Genomic DNA, 23,643 nt, shown 5'->3' with positions numbered 1-23,643 from the left:
ACAACCTATCGCGATTGGCCCTTTAGAGGTGGACTAATTATTTTATTGTTTATGTTATTCAAAAATATAATTTATTCATATTCTTAATAACATAACAAAAATCATATTTTGTTATACATAGGCATATTGGACCTAGTGTTAAGACATTTCGTTCACTCACTTTGCATGTTAGAAAGAGGGACTAAAAGCCGCACTTTCTCTGTCAGAGCCAGAAAATAAGAACAATTAAAAATATTATCATTTCCCCAAATGAGAATTGAACCCACATCCTTCACATCTACAGTCAGATGTTGCCCTGCTGCAGCACGATGGCATCAGCAGAAAAAAGAAGCTGTAATTAATACATTTTGCACCAGTGCATGCAAGGAATATCATAATAGTTTCTGTAGTGAAGGCAATCAGTTAGATCATCTAACATGCATAAAGCATCTCGGCCGTATTATATTACTAGACTCTACCAAGGGACAATATTCGCTTTATAGAGATACGAAATATAGATATAATATAGCATAGTATGTAAAGATGATTTTTATTTTACTTACCTATATAATATTCAAAATATTTATATAGGCAGGTACATTTTACTAAATACTACCGGTTTACTGCTCGAGAAACTTTTACTAATACCTTTTACTGCATAATGGTGTAGGTTGTAGTTTTAACCACGATAAAATTTTATTTATTTTTAGTGTAAATGTTTTTAAATTTAAATCAAAAAATGAAATACAAATTGACTATAAACTATACTATAAATAAAGTATTACAGTGCATAATTCAATTTCCAATTTAAGACATAAATGCATTATTAAAATTACAGTCTTAAAAACAATTAAACCTGTTCAAAGGATTATTACGTTATTCAGAATTTCATATTGATAAAAGTTTTCATGACCTCTTTACAATTGTTTTCTTTATTAATTATATTTAAGTAATTAATTAAATATAAGTAATATATTGTAATACTAACTAATATAATAATATTAAATCATAATTCAACGCGATCATAACTTTAGAACTCACTTTTTATATAAAAAACTAAGCATTACCGTCGTGGCATAAGGGGGTGAGTGTAACACAACGGTTGCGAGTTCGATCCCCACTCGAGACAATGAATTAATATTTATTAATATTTTCATTTCTTCGCTCTGGCACCAAGGTGTTGAGGTCCCCCACTTAACAAGCAAGGCCTCGAAAATTTCGGCGGAAAGAAATAGGTTGCCTCTGCCTACCTTGCTGTATGTGGTTTACAACGTGAATTATTAACTGAATTAAAAATAAACATGATTATTGGCCCTATTGTTGTTATATTAACGTGCATGCATAAGCGGAAATATTTGAGAACGGTATGTCCAAAACTTGCCAAATACCATTGATGTTTGGCACCACATTCTGGGTTTAGGCATAGTATCTCCCTCTCTCTCTATATGAATTATTTTAGTGCATAATTTTTCTCATAAAATGGCAACATCAAATGTATTTTTTTTTAATTCATCTTGTTACGCAAGCGTTTGATGAAGTTTTTAATTATGAAATTATGCATACAAGATGGGTATTTGCTTTTGTGGAGTTTCCTAATAAGTTTATTGGACGTTGTCGTTCTTATATACCTAATATTACCAGGTTTAAAATTTCCTTTACCTTTTATGCAATACAATCTACATGTCGAAGTAGGAGAGGAAGCTAATTTTACGCACATTTCCCGTTTTCTACTTTGTACATTAATTATAATATCCATCAATTTACATTCAAAAATTAATAACAAGAATATCATTGATTTACGAGTACAACGCCATTAAGTGAATTAATAATTTTTTTTTACTTAATATAGTAGGGGCGGCGAAGAGGGGACTTTGTGGAGTCATTCGAGCGCATCAGATTAAGATACTGGGGATTCCTTGTACTCGGTTACGTACTTCCACCAAATATGAGCTTCCTATGTATGGCCGCGCGTCTAGGATAAAGGATCAGATTAGTAAAAAAAAATTGATCATCGGACATTCTCGAGCGCGTCAGATTAAGATAGGGTAAGTTAGTTACATGCTAAATCGTGTATATTCCACTAATCTGACAATTTGAGAGTGACGCAAAAGAGGGAGAGGGCTCCAAAGTTGTAAAAAAAAAACGTTATCTGGACATTCTCGAGCGCGGCTAATTTTTTTTTTATTTTGAAGGGAATCATTCAAGGATTATGAAAAACATATAATCTGACAAATTCCACAAACCGAAGTAATAGAAATTGATTGATAAAGTTTAATATACCTAAGAATTGCATATATTCCTCTCACCGTATTTCTATTCCTATCGCACTCTTTTTTTATTTATTGGTCCCTAACTCATCAATGAAGATGATAAATTAAAAAAAATACTTGAAAAAAAAAATTTTTTTTGTACTTTTTTTTTATAAATACAAGTATTCTATTTCAAACATACATTCTTTTAGTTACATTCTATTTCTTGAGCTTTTGTATTGATTGCGTTCAATGAATAAAAAAATTGAGGCCAGTCGTGGCGCAGTGGCACAAAGTGTGACAGTAAAACAGACTGGTTGTGGGTTCAATCTCCATTCCAGGAGATGAAATATTTATTGAAATTTATATTTCCATTTCTTCGCTCTGGTGTCGAGGCAAAACAGTGACGTTAAGTGCTGCTACTCAACACTCAATGCCTTCAAAATTTGGCAGAAAGTGGGGAACAGAGTGTCTTAACCTTAGGTTCCCTCTGCCTACCCTGCTGTGTGCGGGATACAACGTAAAGCTGACTTGTTTCTTGTATTGGTTTAAAAAAATATTAATAATTGTCAGATTAAGCAAGTCCCTTGAGATAATCGTCTGATTTTGAGATATCACGTCTAGGGCATGAAGATGAACCATATATATCTTAATCTGACGCGCTCGAGTATTTCAAGATGACGATTTTTTTTTGCATTTTCAAACAACGATTACGAGCTTGCGTCACATCCAAATCGTCAGATTATTACATAAGAGCTTTTTTTTAGGTTCACTTAACACCCCCTTAGAAAATCTGACGCGCTCGATAATATTTTTTTTTTTGCCATTTTTAACTCTTACGTACGACCACCTCCACCACGGAAACTGTCAGATTAACATATTTTCATGCTTAAGAAGACGTAGGCAATTGATGATATCAATATCTGACGCGCTCGAGTATGTCCATGGAACAGTTTTTTTTTACATTTTTGAAAATCTATAACCCCTCAACCCACCGGTGAAACGAAATTTTTTATATGACATTTTTTTCTTGTTATCATCTAAGCTTCGCAACCCAATAGGTCTCCATGACGCTCGAGTGACTCCACAGTTTGCTGCTTCGCCTCCCTAACTAATACGTAATTATACGGACCCATACCTAAACAGTAAAACGGGACCATATTACTAAGATTCCATTGTCCGTCTGTCTATCCATTTGTCACCAGGCTGTAGATACTTGTATGTCATGAACCATGATAGTTAAACAGTTGAAATTTTCACAGATAATATAATATTTGTATAACTGAAAAACAAACTAACATAAATATTTAAGAGGGCTCCCATACACAGACCTGTTAGACATTTTTACGACGACGACGAAAAATTAGAAACAGGATGTTTTAATGGGTAACGGAGCGTCATAACACTACGTTCCCAAATACTCTCTACCTATACTGTTAGGTGTGATACAGCATGAAGCTATATATAGGAGAATAACGATTTTTTATTTCTAACTGTCTAAAATTCTGTTTAAAAAAATAGTTCTGAGTTAGTTAAAGCCAACGCAACGTATGTTATTGGCATTGTAGCCAATCTTTTTAACTAACTATCAATAATTTTATCACAAATCTTTCTGTATCGATACCATTTCATCTGTATTCAATTTATAAATATTATTTCCATTAATAAACTATTTTCCGTTAATAAAGGTATCGTTAATTATATGCAATTGCGCCGTAAATATCTTAATTGTGATTTAAGGTCTTGAAGAATATGTACTATCTGACGGTCTAGACTCTAAAATGGTGAATAGAACTTTGAAAATGGACTAGACGTGAACCGGAAGCTGTTTCCAAATAAAGTAACCCAAATATTTTGATCATTGAGAAATCGTACCATTATAAAAGTTTAAACTAACTTTAAAGCAGAAACTGATTAAATAGGTTTGGGTGGATGGGTTTTCTTTTGTCAAAAAGCGACGTCATAACCTACTTTCATTATACATCTTGTACTTGTGTAGCGACACTAATTTAGCTCAGTATGCCATTTATTGAAGCAACGCTACTATATAGCGATTTTATATGGTAAGTGATTTTATGAGATTTTTTAATAAAATTAATATATGCGGCAAATAATAGTAAATGACAACATTACTTTTCAGTAAATGCCAACTTAAAATTGCATATTTTGAATTGAAAATTGTATTTAGTGACTGACAGACAAAATGCAAACAAAGTTGCGAGAGATGATTAGTATTATAGAAAACTGCTTCGTCATTGACTTGGTGACAGACTATATTCACCAAAAAGTACTGGGACGTAACGCTAAAATTGATCATGTAACTGACTTTGGGATGATAGGGAGGCAATAAGAAAAAAAATGAAATTCCAGTACGAATGGCATGGAATCATGGGATCTTACGTTATTACTGAAATTCTGTAGACTATACTACAATTCAGTAATTAATTTTTCAAATAATACTAGCAACCTGCTCACGACTTCGGTCTTTAAGCAACGCAATTATTTAATTAATAAACTGACCATATATGTACATAAAATTTCAGTTCGATATATTCGTGTTTTTAGCATACTTATAGACGAGATAGAGTCTACTAATATAAAAATTTTCATCCACATGTGTAATTTCTTGTTCACATCTATCTTTTATCTTATATGGTATAATTATCCAAATAATATAACGTAGAGTGCAATTTTCATTTACATTAAGAGCACAACGTATTTAATTGAGTAAATAAATCTTCTTTTTTTGTAATTTGTGAAACATAGAAATGTAATTTTTAGGAGACACATAACGGACTAACGCACCGAGAATTCCTTATCAATTCCATTATTGTAAGTGAAAAAGAAGTACAATTTATTAAAGTTAACTGTTCTCACTTCTTTTCAAACCGTATAGATTTCTATTACCTTACATAAACGCTAGTATCAAAACATTTTTTTGATTATGTCGAAACTTAATTTATTCTGCGCTCCGAGGGACTTAGAGCCCTTGGATATTTGATAAGAGATCTGTCTCCACGAATTCGCAAGGACTCGAGACAGTGTACAGACAGATTGACGGACAATAAAATGATCCTTTAAGTGGTTTCATTTTTCCTTTTGGGAATGAGAACACTAAAAATATGTATCTTAAAAATATATTTTCTATTTCATTATAAAATTGAAATATTTAACAATCCTTGCAGCAAGAATTAAAAGTGTGACAGTTTAATTATCTTAAAAGTAATTTCTTAAATTTTGGTAACGTATATATATTATTATACAGTATGTTAATGGGAACGGAATATCCTAACACCAGGTTCATAGGTTCCCTCTGTCTACCCTGCTATGTGGGGAATACAGTGTAAAGCTAAAAAGATATTAGTTACAAGTTGTGTAAAATATACTTCTATACTTCTTTTCTATTCTTTGACATTTTTATAAGGATATTATATAAATATATAATCATGATGTTTTTAGTTGATATCAGTTTTAGTGTGGCGCCATCTAATTTACTTTTGAGACACTATTTACTCGTGCAGCTATTTCAGCAAAATTTTCATTCCCAGTTTTCCTTACCCCGCAAGAGATGGCACTAAATAAGCTTTCATACGAAATATACGTATATGTAACGCCATCTATGTCATACAATGTTCTATTTATACTGCTTTATTTGAACTTTCATAGTGGAGCTGTTATGAAAATATTTTTTATTACTTTTTACAGCACGCAAGAAAGCTGCTTTACTACAGCTACTCGTTCCTAGATGGCGCTAGCATTATGCAGTAGTAATATCGACTTAACTATGTTCATTCTTGCTGAATATATATTCATTCTTACCGCTTAAATAGTGACGTCAGCAATGTATAAAGACATGTTTAAGGTTTGTAAATGTCTTTACTGCTCTACTAAGCCTTTATTCGGTAAAATTTTGCTTAAAATATTTAGTTTAAATTTAAAATTAAAAAATTTAATCCCAGTACATAATTTTAATTAATATAATTTAACATATACACGTGGTTTCTTTGTTTAAATTAACATAGGTACCTTATGAATAAAAATTGAAAAATATAGGGTATCTAGCAATGGTTAGCATAAAAAATGCACATTTAAGAGAAGACAGATACATGACACGACATTTACATTTCAAATCTTTGTAAATTAAAACACGCTGGCAAGTGCTCTATTTCGCTTGTAACCCTAATCAAACCTATCCACGTCATGGGCGCTGATGTTTCTGGTTTCCATATTAATTTAAGCTCAGGTTGTCGTCATGAAAGAAACAATACCGACGTAGGTTGCGGCATGAACATTATTCGTTCACAAAACACGTAATATGTATGATGATACATGCATAAAACATTGCTGGTATAAATGCAAGTGTTTACTTTACCATCAAGCTGGAATAATAAATTAAGGTTTATATTTCTTTTTCTTTTTACGTTCACGCCGTATCCAACACGTAACAGGGGAGACAGATGGAACCTAGGAACCTGTGTTGGGAAGTTACTGTGAAGACTCTGTGTCCATTAACATTATATATATATATATATATATATATATATATATATATATTAACTAGCCTTTTCCCACATAGAAGAAAAGGCCTCTGCTTACCTTAAACAATAATTTTCATTTTTCCAGAAGCCGATCATATCGTGTCCAATTTGTATTATTCTTAATTTTGTTTGTAATTATTATATCACGTGATGTTTTTGTCTATTAAAATCAATAACTAAAAATTATTTCAAACAATTTAAGGGCGTCAATGTACTTACAGAAAATTGGCATATTAACTGCTCTAAAAGCTTTAAAAGTCATAGGTGATAAAATTTTCATCAGCTTCCTATTATTGTTCACATTTTGAAACAGTTCAACTTAAGTTACTTAAAGTTACCGCTTTTCTACGAGTTCTTTTGCATTATACCTAATGTTTTTTATATAAACGTCTAATATTGTATTTAAAAGGTTATTTCTCCTCTATTCTATTTAAAAACTTTATTATGTTAATATATAAAATTTTAAAACATGATGTAAGATAAACAATACATTGCTGTTATATTTTATATAAAATAGTTTTAATAAAATCATCTATATTTATGATAAAAAATTGTACAAAAATGAAATATCTATGAATTTTAATGAAAAAATCACTCTTAAATATTAAATATTCTTAATATTATATTTGAGGCCAGTCGTGGCGCAGGGCACAAAGTGTGTCTGTAAAACCGACGGGGCCTGGATTCGATCCCCACTCGAGGAGATGAAGTATTTATTTATCCACCCTGCAGTGTGCGGGATACAGAGTGAAGCGGATTTAATTATTTCTTCTTCAGCTTCACGCTGTATCACGCATGTAGTAGGGTAAGTAGAGGGAGTGTTGAGACACTTAGTTCCCCACTTTCCGCAGAATTCTGCGTTTTGAGTAGTGGAACTCAACGTCGAGCTTTGCCTCAATACCAGAGGGAAGAAATGAAAATATTAAACATTTCATTTCCTCGAGTGGGAATTGAACCCACAACCCGTCGCGTCATAGTCACACGCTTGTGCCGTTGCACCACGACAGGCCTTAAAAAACATCAAGTCGGGCTATTATAACCATATCATTTATGGGTCATAATCAGAAAAAGTGTACATTTTGTGTCTTTTCTTGTCCCGCTACTTTGAATGCGTTTTAAAAATACAATTTTAAAGATAATTTAAATATTTTGCCATTCGATAAATTTACTTATTACCTTAAAGATTTTTATAATATTTTAAATGTATTATGGCTATTAATAGTATTTTTTGTTAGTTGCAAAAAACTTTTCAAAATGCTTCCATACAATTTTTCGTGTCCCATTCACCACTTTACTTTTTAAAAATTGATTTGTTACGAATGTTTATCGTTTTATTTGATTTCAGATATTTTTATATTACTTTACTTTATGCAAAGTATTAAAAAAAAGTACTTTTATTGATATATTATTTAATAAATAATATATATGAATTAAGTAAATTTGTCCCAAAATATTGTCTTTTTTGTTACTCAGGGCTAGTAACGTACAATTAATTAAATTATGAATGCAATTATTTTGGATGGTGTTTAATATTAGTTTTTATTGTGGCACCATAATTCTAAAAGTCAATGCTGTCGTAGCTACAACAAGTAGTGTTTTCGCAGCAGTTGAGGGGTTCAAATGTTTTAGAGGGAATATGTAAAATTACATCTCAGGGTTATAACGGCTTTTATTTTGGTAAGTATTCTATAATTTCGTTTTCTTCTTTATGTTATTTGCTTCTTTTTACAAAATCTCAAAAAAGAACTTCAGTGCTTACACATGCAACACGTGGCTTATGAGCAAATATTTAAAAAGGTTAGAATTTCTCAGACTTTATTCTCAATTGCGTTATATTTCGTTACGTAACGAAACTGAGAAAATATGAAGCCTAGTTCATAATTACGTTACCATCGGAAGATGGATGTATATAAAAAAAAATTGCTGGCATATGAAAAAAATAATTGGTGACTTTTGATAACGTAAAGTAACCAAAAATAATGATTTTTAAGTTTTTTGCCTGTTTGCTTGTTTGTCTAATGTGTTTGTGCACGCTTATCTCAGAAACGGCTTAACCGATTTAGTTAAAAACATTTTTTTATTCTTCCTGAAATTAGTTGTGATTTTGTAATTACTATTTTTTTCTCTGGAGATAGTGAATTAATAAATATGTAGTTCAAGTGGGTGAAGCTTTTATTTAAAAACAAATACGTTCTGTACTAGCGTTGTTAAAGATCTAAACAATAAACATAAAATATTATTAAATATCTATTGATAAATATTTTTTTATTTTCAGTAAGCGTCATGGCTCCTATGTCAAATGCTGAAACACATAAAAGATATAGAGAACGTCTTAAAAAGACCAATCCTATTAAATATGAAGATATGCGGAATAAACACTTACAAAGAATTAAACTTAATTCCCGTGATAACGACTCAAATTTTGATATATTTTAAAGTGGATTTAATTTTATCATTAACTTTGTGATCTCTAACTAGAAATAGAAGTTTATTACGTTACGAACTAGCATTATTATATTGTTAATATTGTCACTTTGTTATGTTTTCTTACATTTATAATCTGTTAATTCAACGATTGAATCTTTAAAATTTTGATTTGTATCTCATTAAATAAAAACAACAGTAGTTTTATTCGTATAATATCCTTACTTTGTTGTGTATAATGCCTTATATCATCAGTTTCGTAACAAACATTATCAGTGTTGTTACTTATCAGTTACGTTACGAATTCGAAAATGTCCACTTTTCTGATTATGACCCTTATATAATATATTTTATTCGTTTCAGGTAAGTGATATATAAACTTCTTTCATCAAACACTCAGTCTTAAGGTAAGTCTGAATAAATATTATTTATCGTAAAAAAAAATATGAGAAATCACCCGGAAATGTATGAAAAAAATATCTTTTTCTAATCAAATTAACTATTGTATTGTATACTTTGTATGAAAATACTTATTATATTTGAGAATACTCTCGCATAAATAGTAATAACATTAATATTATTATATTTCAATGAAATAACAAATAAGAATATCTATCATTATGTTTCAAAATTAGTTGCAGAATGAAATAAATTAATTCCAACTCATGGTATATATAAAAAGCAACTTTATTTCAAATTCTGAAGTGCATTCGCCAATGCTCTCGACATAATTACTTGTACAGTCGTAAAAATTTAATAAGAAATCTCTTTGAGGTATACTTACATGAATGAAATATAGTATGATCTATAAATTCAAGTTGAAATTATTCTTTATTTTTACAAGTACCTTTAAATCGTCCAATGAACATGTCGCTTCCACCGATTCGGAAGGCAGTTCTGCTGAGAAATTCTCTTTTCGATATTAAGGATGTTTAAGTCATTAATACAATGATAGCTATCCTGCATGAAATTTAAATAATCTTAAGTTAAACCTTTATCCTTCAAATATTCTTGGATAGAAGATTTTCTAATTTGAACAATGTTTTAAAAGTTTCTTTAATTTCTGCAATGGCAAATTAAAAACACATTGCTGAACGCTATTATAGAGGCGTATACTGAGAGACCCATAAATTATTTATTTACTTTCTAGAGGCGATAACTAGACGATACAAGTTTGTATTTGTTTCTCAAATAATATACGTACGTACGTAAAAATTATTTATATTAGTTATGAAATTAACACGCTACAGCTTAATAACTAATTTTAAGCTTTGCCATATTATAATTATCATTCATAATACTAGAACCTTATATTAGTGGTTGGCTATCATGTCAAGACTTGATTATTATATTATATTTTAAAATATAATATAATTATTAATAATAATATATCGAAATCGAAGATATAAATAAATTGTATTATCATCCAATCCACGGTATATATGAAAAGCAAATAACTAAGAACTTTATTTCATATTCTTTAGAAGTACATTTGCTGATGCTGTCTACATAATTTCTTGTACATTCTGTAAAGTATTTTAAATCAGTTCTCATTTCCCTTAGGTATTGCACTAAAATATAACTTTGAAATATCACTTCCACGTAACTTAAAATTTCTTGCAAGTATTATGTAAGTATTCTTTTTCTAAAATTGTTATATTTTCTGAAGTAAACAACAACATATTATTATTCACAAACAAATAAAACGTTTAAAATCAATGAGTTATCCATTTCAAAATATAATCTTAGTACAGTTCTATCTTTGGGTATCCTGTATTTAAAAAAAAGGATAATATAGCAAAATAAAATGTGATAGGAGGTATTTTACAAAACTTTAGTTTCGTTATGTCAAATGAAACTGTCATAAATTAATTTAAAATACTGGACAGTATATTTCAGTTTTAAATCTGAAATTATTCGTTAAATGTAGGGCAACACAGGCAACTTTTGTACTTCGGCGTTATGTGTCAATGTCTTTAGCACATATCGCAATCCGTTGACAAAGGCATTTATCACAGCTTATCACGAGGAGCCAGTGAAATAACATGACTAATGGGGCCATATTAATTATTGTTCACACGCAATATGTTACCATAGTTAAATATATCGTTTGCCATTCATATCCATTACAGTTCCTCCGTTTATATTGCAAAGTATTATTTAAAATTGTCCACAGTTAGGTCTGTATAACATTGCTTGATTTAATAAAAGGATATTTGCAGGCTTCTGAGTCAAGATAAACAGAGAGCGACAACAGTACTGAGGTACTGTTGTCGCTCGTTGAGGTACTGCTCTTCATATATTTGTCAATGAAGCAGTACTGGTGGTTGACATTTTGGAAGACCTAAACGGTTTACTCAAGAGCATAGTTCTTAGGTCTAGGAGGAAGTTTTAAGGTGAACATGACAAAAATTATGTTGTGTTTGTATTGTGAATCCTCGAACTTTTTAGCCATTATGTTATGTTGTTATATTTTTACCTACATATCTTGAATTATTCATATTATATATTCTGTTAATGTAAGTCCAGCTTCGATATAAACATATTATGTAAAATTGACAACGTTAATTATAAAAAATATTAGCTTCTAAATGGTCTCCGTTAACAGAGAATAGAATAGAACAGAATAAAATAGATCAACCGATGAGAACGAGAAGCTCGATGTGAGCAAGACCAATGAAATCGTGAATGTGTCCTATGACTATAACAAACAAAATAAAACTTAAGAAAGAGTTTCTTTTTAGGTTACTGATATATTACTATTAACATCATTGATTAGCCAGTATGCTCTGATGAGTTTTATATTGCGTGAAACATGGCTTAAAATATAAACAAATAGATACAAACATTTTGAAACAATCTGGGACAAAGTTTACTTTTGAAATTGTACTGCATTCACTTGTATGCGGTAAATTTTAAATGAATTTAGACTCTATTTAAGAATTTCTTTAAGCTAGTGGTTTTGTGGCTTAATAACTAAAGTATTAAACAACTTATAAATCGACTGACTATATTTTTAATTTCAATATATTTTTATAAAATTAAATATTTTTTATCATATGCATATTTAACTTTTATAATTATATTTTTTTTAACTGGTCTCATTTTATCGGTCAAACATAAGAGCCACAAATTAATCTTAAATTGTTAAATAACTAAAAAAAACAAAGCTTTGATGTGTTCAGGACAATCTTAAAGCGGGTGTGGATACACCACTACTTAAAATACTTATCTTTTAATTAATTAATTTATATAAGGATAAATTTATTTTAATTTCATTTAATTTTTTATTTATAATTATTATTTAACAAAAATAGTTGGAAAATCGAAAGACTCGATAAGTGTAATAACTCTATTCGGGTCACTAATATTTGAGTATAGTCATTAAACGCTTGTCAGCCATTATCGGCGGAAAATGGCTTAGAGAACCTAATCGTCACTTCCTTTACACTTCCTGCCAACTGAAGCACGCGACTCACCCCCTTAAGATCCCCTCCACCTTAAATATTACTAATTCCAGTTATTAAATTTTATTTAGACATATTTTGGTAATCCCAGTTTTTGCTATAAGTGCAGTTATTAGCAGATAGGTAGTATAACCCATTTAAATTTTGTAGGTCTTGTGAAAATTAAATTGGTTGAAGAATAGGACCCTAATGAACTATTGGGCGTATTTTTTTCTTTTTAGTTTTATGCAAGCGGGTTTTTTATAATTATTTTTGTTATAATTTACTAGCTTCTTCATTAAGATTATAAAACGGAAAACTCTACAATCTTATTATTTCATTGAAGATAAAGGGAGCTTATATCATCGGGATTTGAATCCGTTTTTAGTCAAGTCCAATACATGCAAAACACCGTTGCAGATCCGTCACTACACATGCAATGCGTTCATTATTCGGCAGAAAATGGGAAAATACTGAAATGAGTATGTTATATAGAAAAACTCCAATCCAATCTCAGTTGTACTATACATAACTCTTATACGTTTCTAAATATTTTCTTAAAATAAATGTGTGAATAATCTTTTTTTTTTTCAAAATGAAAATAATATACATGACAAAGAATAAATATTTTACAAAGATTGCTAGTTTACAAAAAATATTATAGCTACTAGGGCACTTTGTGAAAAATGTCAAATCTCTGTCATACAATAGTTTAAAATGTATTCAATATCGTTCGGAATGTCTACAACATTTTATTATTTTAGTTATATCTAAAATAGATTATTGGGTCAGCTTAATGGAAATTGACCGTCAACGTGGACAAATATAGATTGAAACAACCGAACAACAAATATAATTAATGGATTTTAGTCCTCGATTTGTGCATTATATTTATCGACGTTTCCCAAGTATACTGAGTCAACTGTATTTCTAATAACTTTACAGGAAGGTGAAAATATGACAATGCTTATATTTTAAATGTAATTATAATCAATCCAATATAACTAACCAGTTAAATAAACATAGTCAGGGCTATCGACAGTGCAACATATTAATCGTATTATTTTATTGATTTATAAGATACATACATCGGCTATTCTTATGTAAAAAATGGATCAACTGCCATTTATATTTTTATACGTCGTATTATTAAATCTACGTTTTTGGTGTATATATTATTTATCAAGTGTAATTGGAAATATTTTGTTGTATTTGGTGTCCTTAATTTATATTCTACTAGGGGGCGCGCGCAGCTTCGCCTGCTTATTTGCACCCTTAGGGATGAATTCTAAGAAACCACGAAACACATGTTCACTGAAATATTTTTAAGAGCCTGTATTAAAATTTTTATTAGAATCGGTGGCGATTTAAAGATTTTTCCATATAAACTTTCAACCCCATATTTACATCACTATGGGGATGAATTAAAATAAACTACGAAACATGTGTTCAATGAAATATTTTTAAGAGTTTAAATTTCAAATTTTATATAATGAATCGTACATTCTGTTTTTATTATTATATTATCTTCTATATACTTATATTTATAATAGTATTTTATTTATGGAAAAGCAAGGTACAATCGCAGAGGCAAGGAACCTTTGTTCTGTTCTCCTATAAACTTTCTCTTTTGACAATTTTCATTGACAATTTTTCTTTTTATACATACATTTTAGAGGCCGTCGATAGGAAGGTTATTCGTGTATATAAATTTAAACTATAAATTATGTCGAGTGTTTCTAGTAGTACATATGGACCGTTTATTTTGAGAGTGGTGTAAGTCCATTTTCTTTTGTTTTGAGAAAATTAAAGGTTAGTATGTCGATGATTATGCAATTTCATTTACCGACCGATTTTAAGTTGTTCAAAACATGGGTTTTTTTTGAGAAATTAAACACGGACTAATTATATATAGAAACATTACATTAAATTAAGCATGAATTACGTGATATCTCATTTTTCTCAAAAATGGACTTACACCACTTTCAAAATAAACGGTCCATATAAATGTATGTCACAGCCACAGCTTATATCAACTTGACATATAAGTAAGTCATATAAATGTATTGATTAATTCTATAAATAATAAATATAATGTCATTTATAATAAGGGCATTTAATTATAGGAGTACTTTTACTTATATCCTCGGTAATATAAATGAAATTTGTTTATTTTAGAGTCAATATAATACAATCATTTAGCAGCAATCACTTTTGTGTCATATAATATGAAGATAATTAATATTTGCAAGCAAATTTTATTTTACTAATGAGAGCACTTGGTGTGCTAACGAAAATACTTGAACTGAAATCCCCTAGTTCGATGATTTTAATAAATTTCATAATTTTATATTTCAATTTGCAAATGAAAGAAAAGTTGGTCTTTTTTCTTTAATTTAAAAAAAAAATTAAAATATATGTTAAACAACAATTATTGAGGCATATTTTTTAGAAGAGATAGAGATAATCACAATTTGAATTATTGTATTAATTCACATTCTAGCTATTCTCCGCTATTCTGTTCACTTGAGTTTCATTATTGTTAGATGTCTTTCAAAGATATATAATTGAAATTCATAGTACCTAAAGGTACATAGGTTACCTTTAGGTACTACTAACATTTCTATTTAGTGGTCAAGATATTTATAGACGAGGCTTTACAGAGCATTGAAAAAGTAACAGAGTTGGCCATGAAAAATACAGCCCATGTTGACATCAGCTTGGCTTCCGATGTCTGTTCCTATTGCTTATTGATCGTCACTGCAAAGCTAGTTGTTACAGGGTGCTATATGCGTTTAAATTTTAATGGAGATTGGTGAAATGGAGAATGAGTGGTATACGCGATGTACTAAGTTCATCAACGTATGAATACCGGGTTCCTTTTGGTACCGGGGTGACCCTTCCTAGTGATAGTTTCAGCTTTGCTTACAATTCTTCAATACGTACATTTATTTATATTACATATAATCAAATTTTACACGTTTATAACAGAATAAAATGTATAAAGCCGTTCTCTGCGAATAACATAGCCAAGGGTAATAGGGATTCATTATTATATACATATAGAGATTATGTAATAACTAATAATTATTATTTTAAATTAAACTCTTAAACCGGATTTATCGTGTATATTTAATATTATAGATTCTTAGAAGCGGATGTTTCGAACATTTTGCATTAATCCATGTTCACGTCCATACTGACTTGGCATTTGTCCTGTCAGTTGACACAATTATTGTATCAAACTACCGTCATCGACTTCTTGATTGCCTCGCGTATTGCCTTGGATTCTTGCTAAATGAGCTGATTGTATCTTGACTTCTGGTGTGATGATTTCATACTCCGTATCCTCGATAGGGGAAAAGATGTATTCCTAAAATGATACGCGAGGCTAACAAAATGAAAAACAGTTGGAAACTTTCTACCACCTCACTCTTAAAAATTATGAAGGCTCAAACCCACCGCACCATAGAGCAATATACAGATAGTTATTAATTATTACTTACGACGGCAATTTCATAGTGACAGAAAAACTTTCAACGTATAAAAACCTCATTCTTAATAACATACTACGGTTAATTAGTCAGTCAGTCAATAGGCGGGCTGTGTGTTATCGATTTTTTTATCCTACGGTCCTACTTATGTCGATTTTTTTCTTAGTTCAATAACGTCGTACCTAAATACAAACTGACAATATTATTCTTTTCAAATTTGAAAGTGTATTGCTTGGATTTTTTTTAATATTCTAGAAATAAAGTTTAAAATTTATTTTATTCTGCTTAATCATTTTCTATAGAAACTTTACTAAAATGCCGTAACTATTTGTGTAAAAATTAAATTTAATTATCTATGAAGGCAGTACTCTTTTTTTATATTATTCTTTTTCCAGTTTCAGTTACACTTCACCTCACTGTCATTAAAAACAAGACCTCATTTTAAAAAACATCACACAAACTGTACTAGAAATGAAGAACTAAAGTAGAATGGTTCGTCATTTTATTAAAGTAAAACTTGCGCAATTGTCGAATCATTAATTATTATATTTTGTTTTGTATATGTAACTTACAATGTGTAAAATTAAAAGTAATAAGTAAAATATTAGTTTTAATAATAACCAAATTAATATTGAACTATGGCTATATAAATCGGTTGTGGGTTCGATCCCCACTCGAGGAAGTGAAATATATATTTACATTTATATTTCCATTTCTTCGCTCTGGTGTCGAGGCAAAGCGTGGCGTCATCTTCTACTGCCCCTACCCTACAGGAGCTACCGCGGGAGGGTCAGGCTGATCTTCCTACAGGTTATTGCGGATGCCCTAGGACACCCTGAAAGCGACGATGGCCTGCAAAAGGCGGGCCTTCCACTGAGGCGTCGTAGTAGTATGCGCGAGCGATCCTGCGGCATCTCATTTTGGTGGAGACGGTTCCCGCTGGGTTTTAGTGGGTAGGATCGGTTTCACCGGTGAGTTCCACAGTACCGCTCATCCTTCCGTATGGGCGGTCTGTGCATTTCCCAGCGAGAGAAAAAAAAAAAGAAAAAAAAAGCGTGGCATAGAGTTCTGCCACTCAAAACGCAATGCCTCCAGAATTCGGTAGAAACTACGGTCTTAGCACTAGGTTCCTTCTGCCTACCCTGCTCTGTTAGGGATACAGGGGTGAAGCTGAAGCTATATAAAAGTTAAAAAGCTCTAGTAGGCCATTATAGGTGCATTCCGATGAACAAATGTTACCACTTTTTCATATATATTTTTTAACAGTATTAGCTATAGTAAAATAAGTCTGATAAAAGAAAGTAAGGCAAGCTAACAATTAATTATAATAATTATTATTATTTACACTATTACTAAATGTAAACCAAACTAAGTTACGGTATGCTTATCTAGTCTAAAAGTCTTAATGCTAGTTAGAGGGACTGAAATATACAGGGCATAATGTTCATTCCTTCATACAATAGCAAAATAAAATATATATGAACGTGAAATTTAATTTAAAAACTTAAGTTATGTTATATATCTACGAACTGCTTGCTTCACCTCTTTTACTATACAATTATTTATTTTCTTATCTGAATCGCTTTCGTAATCTTATAACATTATCATTTTAAATACATTTCAATATTGGTAGAAAAACTTTCCATTTACTATTCAAAAATAATATTCTATTCTTTGTATTGACATAACTATTTCATTATGACATAAGCCATTTGAAATAAAACAAACAAACTGATAAGGGAAGTTTGCAAAAATATAACAGTTAAAACTACATTTAATTGATTTAGCTGTTTCCAAATTAGCGTGAACAAACACACAGACACACAGACAAGCATATAAATATATATATATATTCTATGTACAATTGTACAGACATGAATCTTCCACGTCCAGACAGCGTTCAGTTACAGTTTATATTATAAGTATAGATGTAGATATATTGTGTGTTGTTGAGTTTATTTGATCATAAAACATACATACATATGTGTATTCAATATGAGAAGTGAACTCGTAAGACTTAATTACACAGTGTAGTGACGCCCCACTGGGATTGGAGCCAAGGTATTCAATTTCCGCTACCACGTTAACTGGTCAGTACAGAATAAGCATAGATGCGCCTTATGCGAATTCTGTAGCGACATCTGACTCTGCTCTACAGTCAAAATATATACGTTCAACCATTTAGAACTCTATGTTGCGTACATACGGCTTATTTTTAAATACCACACAAATTTTATTTATGGTGAAATTTTCAAATAGACCGTTTCGAGATAATCTTTAGAATATCGAGCTACTAGAAATTGAACTATTAAAATATTTTACCGAAATTCTGTTTCCTTACTATTCTAGCGTTTACGTTGAAAATTACTGAATCCATTACTGACATTGCAGTGTTTTTTATTGTTGATTTTTAAATTTAACAAACGGACAAAAACTATTAAAAAATTGTTAAAAATAACATGTCAATGCATCGGGAGGAGTATCATCCAGTAAATCTTGTTTTTTAAATAACAGTAGCATCAAACATAAATACGTAACAAATAACCTATAAATTCCTTGAAAAACTGTTGCTTTAAAGAACATTTAAAATTTTTTAATTAAACCGAATTCTGAGTCAGTCAAAATACATATTTAAATTATAATAAATTCACAACTACAGTTGCAGTTGCATAATTAATAGTATTATACAATCTCAGACCTCACAGAACTCACTAAGCTACAGGTTCTTGCCATGTTCCTTTGTGGTCTTGTCATCGTATATATTACACTATTGGTATAGTCTAGTAAATAGTTGTGCTTATAACATTTTAGACTAATTTGGTGTTCATTATAAGTTTATTTAAGATTATTATTAAGACGTTTGTAAACTAAATGTTTTAAACTTTTTTTAATGTATTTTAGTAAAATAAAGAATATTATAATATGTAAAATAAATAAACGCTACAGCTATTCAGTATAAAATGCAAGTCAATTATGATAAAATATATATATTACTTTATTTCGTTGTCTGAGCATTAGCGTAGCCTCGAGCCTTGTCCTTGCAATGCGGCAAACGAATGGTGTTTGAAAAACTGGAATTGCAAACCATTGAGCATGTTTTATTACGTATATTGCAACATTTTATAGAATTTTTCACTTATTATAATAAGCCTTTATGAGAAATGTTTGTTTTTTACCGAAATCAGGTTAAAAATGAGACAATTTAATGTAAATTTAATTTAATGGCTCTAGAAGGCAGGTAAATGACGATTCATGCTGTCTTTAAAAAAGACTATAGATTCAAACGCGGCTTCGCTCGCTTAAACTTATTTTTATATTATAGCCAAAAGATAATATTTTATTTAAAATATACATATTTTTTATAAAAAGTATCATTTGTTCTTACTAACATCTCTAAAAATCTAAAAATGATGTGTACAAAGTTTCACGATAATCAGTTGTGTCGTTTTGGCTTGAAATCATAACAAACAACTTACGTTCACATTTATAATATTAGTATGTCTTTACTAGTAGTAAACTGTCTCTATAAGAGACAACTCTCGACAAATTGAAAGTATAATTGAAATTTTACACCAATAGAAATATAAAACAAAAAGAAACGAAAATAAAGAAGCAATTTACTGCCTTATTAATACTGGAGATTCAATTATTATGTAATAACCGAAACTTGAATTTTTTAATTAAAAATTATAACGTAAAACCTCGCTCATTATTAATATATTTTTTTTATAAAATCAAAACAAGCTAAATATCCTTTGTTAAAATACATTTCACAATATTTTCTAAATATATTTTTTAGCGTCACGCTGCATCCAGCAGTTTTCTATTTTCCGCCGAATTCTGAAGGCATTAGGCAGGCGTACTGCGTGTGTTGCTTCGACACCAGGGCGAAGAAATGATTAAATATTTCATTTCCTCGAGTGGGAATCGAACCCACCACCTGTGGCGTTTACGGTCACGCTGTGTGCCCCTGCGCCAGGACTGGCCTAAATTAATTTAACATAACATAAAAACTCTTTATTTCACACCATATTAAACAATTTAATAACGTATAACAGTTTATTATAAGTTACATGGTATATTTTAATTTTTGTTTTAGACTATCAAGAATGCGGTATTATATATTAAGTGTAAAGCTAGGATGCCAAAACGACGACCTTGTACATACTGTATATGAAAGCTGGCAGAGGATATGAATACAAAGAAAAATTACTGGATAAAAAATTTTGTTAATGTTTATATTTTAAAATTTTGCATTATAATTTTTTCACAATTATTATATAACAAAATTACACCAAAAACAAGGAAGTAAGGGAATTATAATTTTTTTATCATATAGATATATGTATGTATTAATAAAACTTAGTGACCTAAAAACTCGCAGTCTATAGATTTATAAAGATAAAAATAATAATCACCACCCATACGATCACGAGCCTGCGAGGCAAAAAAAAAATAGTTATCTTCCGTTACCTAAATGTATAGCAAATGTTTAGTCTAAAAGTATTTTAGAAATTTATAGTAGTTATTTAAGAAGTACATTTCAAAGGAACAAAATTAAAAGTATTTTTTATAATGAAATCTGATATATGTTCAAAAATATTTTTTTAAATAATAATAAATAATTATATAAATTATTCTTAAATAAAAAAAAAATTAACATCGTTAATGATTTGGGAGTTGTTAAATAATATATACCTAGGTATATACGTTTATAAGCAATGTAAAAATACGTTTTAAGTTATAAGTTAACAAATAGGGCAACATGAAGCAATTCTGGCACTGAATAATCTAATTACTGCATTCAAAGCACATAAAAACGGCACCAAAAAGTCTGTAATATTAAAATTTTGTAGTATATTATTATGACATTTAAACTTTATCTTTTATATTTTTTGTACAATATAAGAATAGTATAATAACAACTGATGAAGTTGATAATGCCTATATCAAACAACGACTACTGCTTAAATTAAGCTAGCTCCATAAATACAATAATATTAAGAAAAATATTAAGCAATATACGGCCCCGCATACTATACGATATTATTGACAATTTTTCGTCGTAAAATCTAATACAGTCGCTGTAAAAATAAATATATATTTAACAACTCGAACAAGTCGAAAAATTGTCAAAATCAAATTGTCAATAATAGTAATCAGCAATGCTATTTTGTCCTGTAGAGTGCGGAATTCAACGCCGTTCTATATTTTTGATTGTAAATATACTGTATTTTTTAAAGATCTTCGGAAGCAATATCTATAATCTAGATGAATATGTTTGCCTAGAAAGAAATTCTTGGGTTTAATATAGTGTCAAATTTAAAAGCCTTTCTTTTTATTAATTATCATTTTATTTAATTTAAGAAAATTTTGAAGCGTTTTCGATATTAAAAAATAATTTAAATCTATACATTATATCATAAAAGGTTGTGGTTTCGATCCCCGCTGAAATGAAATATTTTATTTTATTTCTGCTCTCTGGTGCCGAGGCAAAGAGAAGCGTTGAGTTTAGCCACTCAACACGCAGTACCTCCAGAAGGGGAGAAAGGCCTGTCTAAATAAAAAACCTTTAAATGTGAGATAATATGAGATATCTTGGATTTGAGTGGCAAGAGAAGTATCATGGTAATTGGAGTATAATGGCGAGGGTCGTAAAGTCCACGCAAACGATGCTGCGGGCGGCCACTCGTTATTACATAAACGTCTATTAACAAAAGCGTTTTCATAAGTAAACTTACATCATAACATTTTATTATTATTCCGAATGAGATAGACAAACTATGTGTTTATTTTTTTTAATAAAAACTTGGTAAGAAATAATTTAAAAAAAAACTTTGCCTTTGATTCCCTAATAAAAGTCTCAAGTCATGGAAGCATGTTACTGTGACATGAATTAAAATCGAAAAGAAAATGACGATGAGGCCATCGAAGCGCAATGGAACAGCTGCTACTTGTTAATGTGCGGTAAAATTAAATACGCTATACATTTATTTAGTTAGAAATTAAATATTTAAAATTTTAATTTCTTCGCTCTGCTATCGTAGCAAAGCACGGCGTTGAGTTCCGCTACTCAGCACGGAATGTCTCCAAAATTCCTCGAAAAATGCGAATCTGTGTTTCCAAATTTCCTTTGCCTACTCCGCTATGGGCGGGCTATAGGCTAAATCAAATAATATGAAAAATAGTGTAGTGTTAATAATAAAAATAATATTTAATATAAAATAGAAATTGTATAGAAGGAAAATACCGAATTACCTCAAACGGATTCTATAAAGATTTTACCGTTCGATTCAAGTTGTGGTTATATGCCACTAGCTTACAAATGGCATCAAATTGTACAAAGCACACAATTAATGCCGTCTGACGGTACCGGAAGACGTTTCCGTTCGCAATACCGTGCCTTCATTCTAACGAGGAGATAGTTGTCCAAATTCAATTTCGGTACCATTTAATGACTTCTTATAACTTAAAACAGACCTGCATCGTTCTGTTCTGTTCTTTCTATTATGGCGTTCCGAGCGTGCCAGTTGAGCACAAAATCACTTCGCCAGTGTCACGTTGAATGGAGAACTCACGAAAGAGGTTGTACGGTAAAAAAAAGGAATAATATTACACAACAGAAAAATGCATGTTTAAGAGGGATCCAGTTAAAATACTGCCTTCACCTATAACAATACAAGAAATATATATAAACAAAGAGGGTTAGTAATACCTATTATTTTACAGAGATGTTAGTTTATAGTTTAATTTTGTTATTCTTAATATATTTACATAAAAATTTACAACGGACTAAACACAAACATTAACAAACACTGGACATTAAGGGGGCAGGGAACTTTATATGGAAGGATGTCATATAAGGGACGGATCAATTTAGGACAAGAGAAAAGGATGTGAGAAGGAGAACCGTCGTCGAGGCCACATTCACACAGAGAGTGATCCCTGACCCTGATTTTAGCCAGATGAACAGGCGACCTGCATCGTGGTGCAAATGAAAAATGACATGGTCATCGTTGCTCTAAACTCTCTTGTAACGATCTCGGCTATTTCATTATAATATAGTGGATTATATTTAAAGTGTAAAAGCTATAAAATGGGTGAGGAGAAGAGAATGCAATTACTTATCACTGGATTCGAAAATTAACGAAATTGAATTAAAAAATGATATGTTGCTCTACATTTACCAGATATAAGAAAGCGTTCTAAAATATGACGACGCCTATGCCTGCGTTGAAGCGTTTATAGTAGCCCTATACTACCAGTCTTGTCCATGATGTATTTTGAGAGCTACGAAAATAATCTTAGCCTGCACAAGTTTTTAAATGAATAGTAGAATTTATTTATCAAGTTTTAAATTTACAAAACTAACAGCACCCGTAAACATTTATAGGTTCAAATTCCAACAATTTTTATACATTTTTACATACACATTAAAAAAAAACATCCTCGATTAAATCATCTTTACAACAAAATCACTCCATCCGTTTGCCATAGATACACATAAAGTTGA

General features: G+C 30.3%; 1 protein-coding gene across 5 annotated transcripts in view; it reads left to right on the top strand.

The window, feature by feature from the left end:
- The window catches only part of Sh (Potassium voltage-gated channel protein Shaker), a 194,933-nt gene that overhangs the window by 65,008 nt on the left and 106,282 nt on the right, over positions 1-23,643 (top strand). The gene's annotated exons all lie outside the window — the stretch shown is intronic.

The sequence above is a fragment of the Heliconius melpomene genome, chromosome 21 (genome assembly GCF_056956725.1).
Source record: "Heliconius melpomene rosina isolate 202511_hmr_F chromosome 21, ASM5695672v1, whole genome shotgun sequence".
NCBI lineage: Eukaryota > Metazoa > Arthropoda > Insecta > Lepidoptera > Nymphalidae > Heliconius > Heliconius melpomene.
This window is presented reverse-complemented; position numbering and strand designations above follow the sequence as displayed.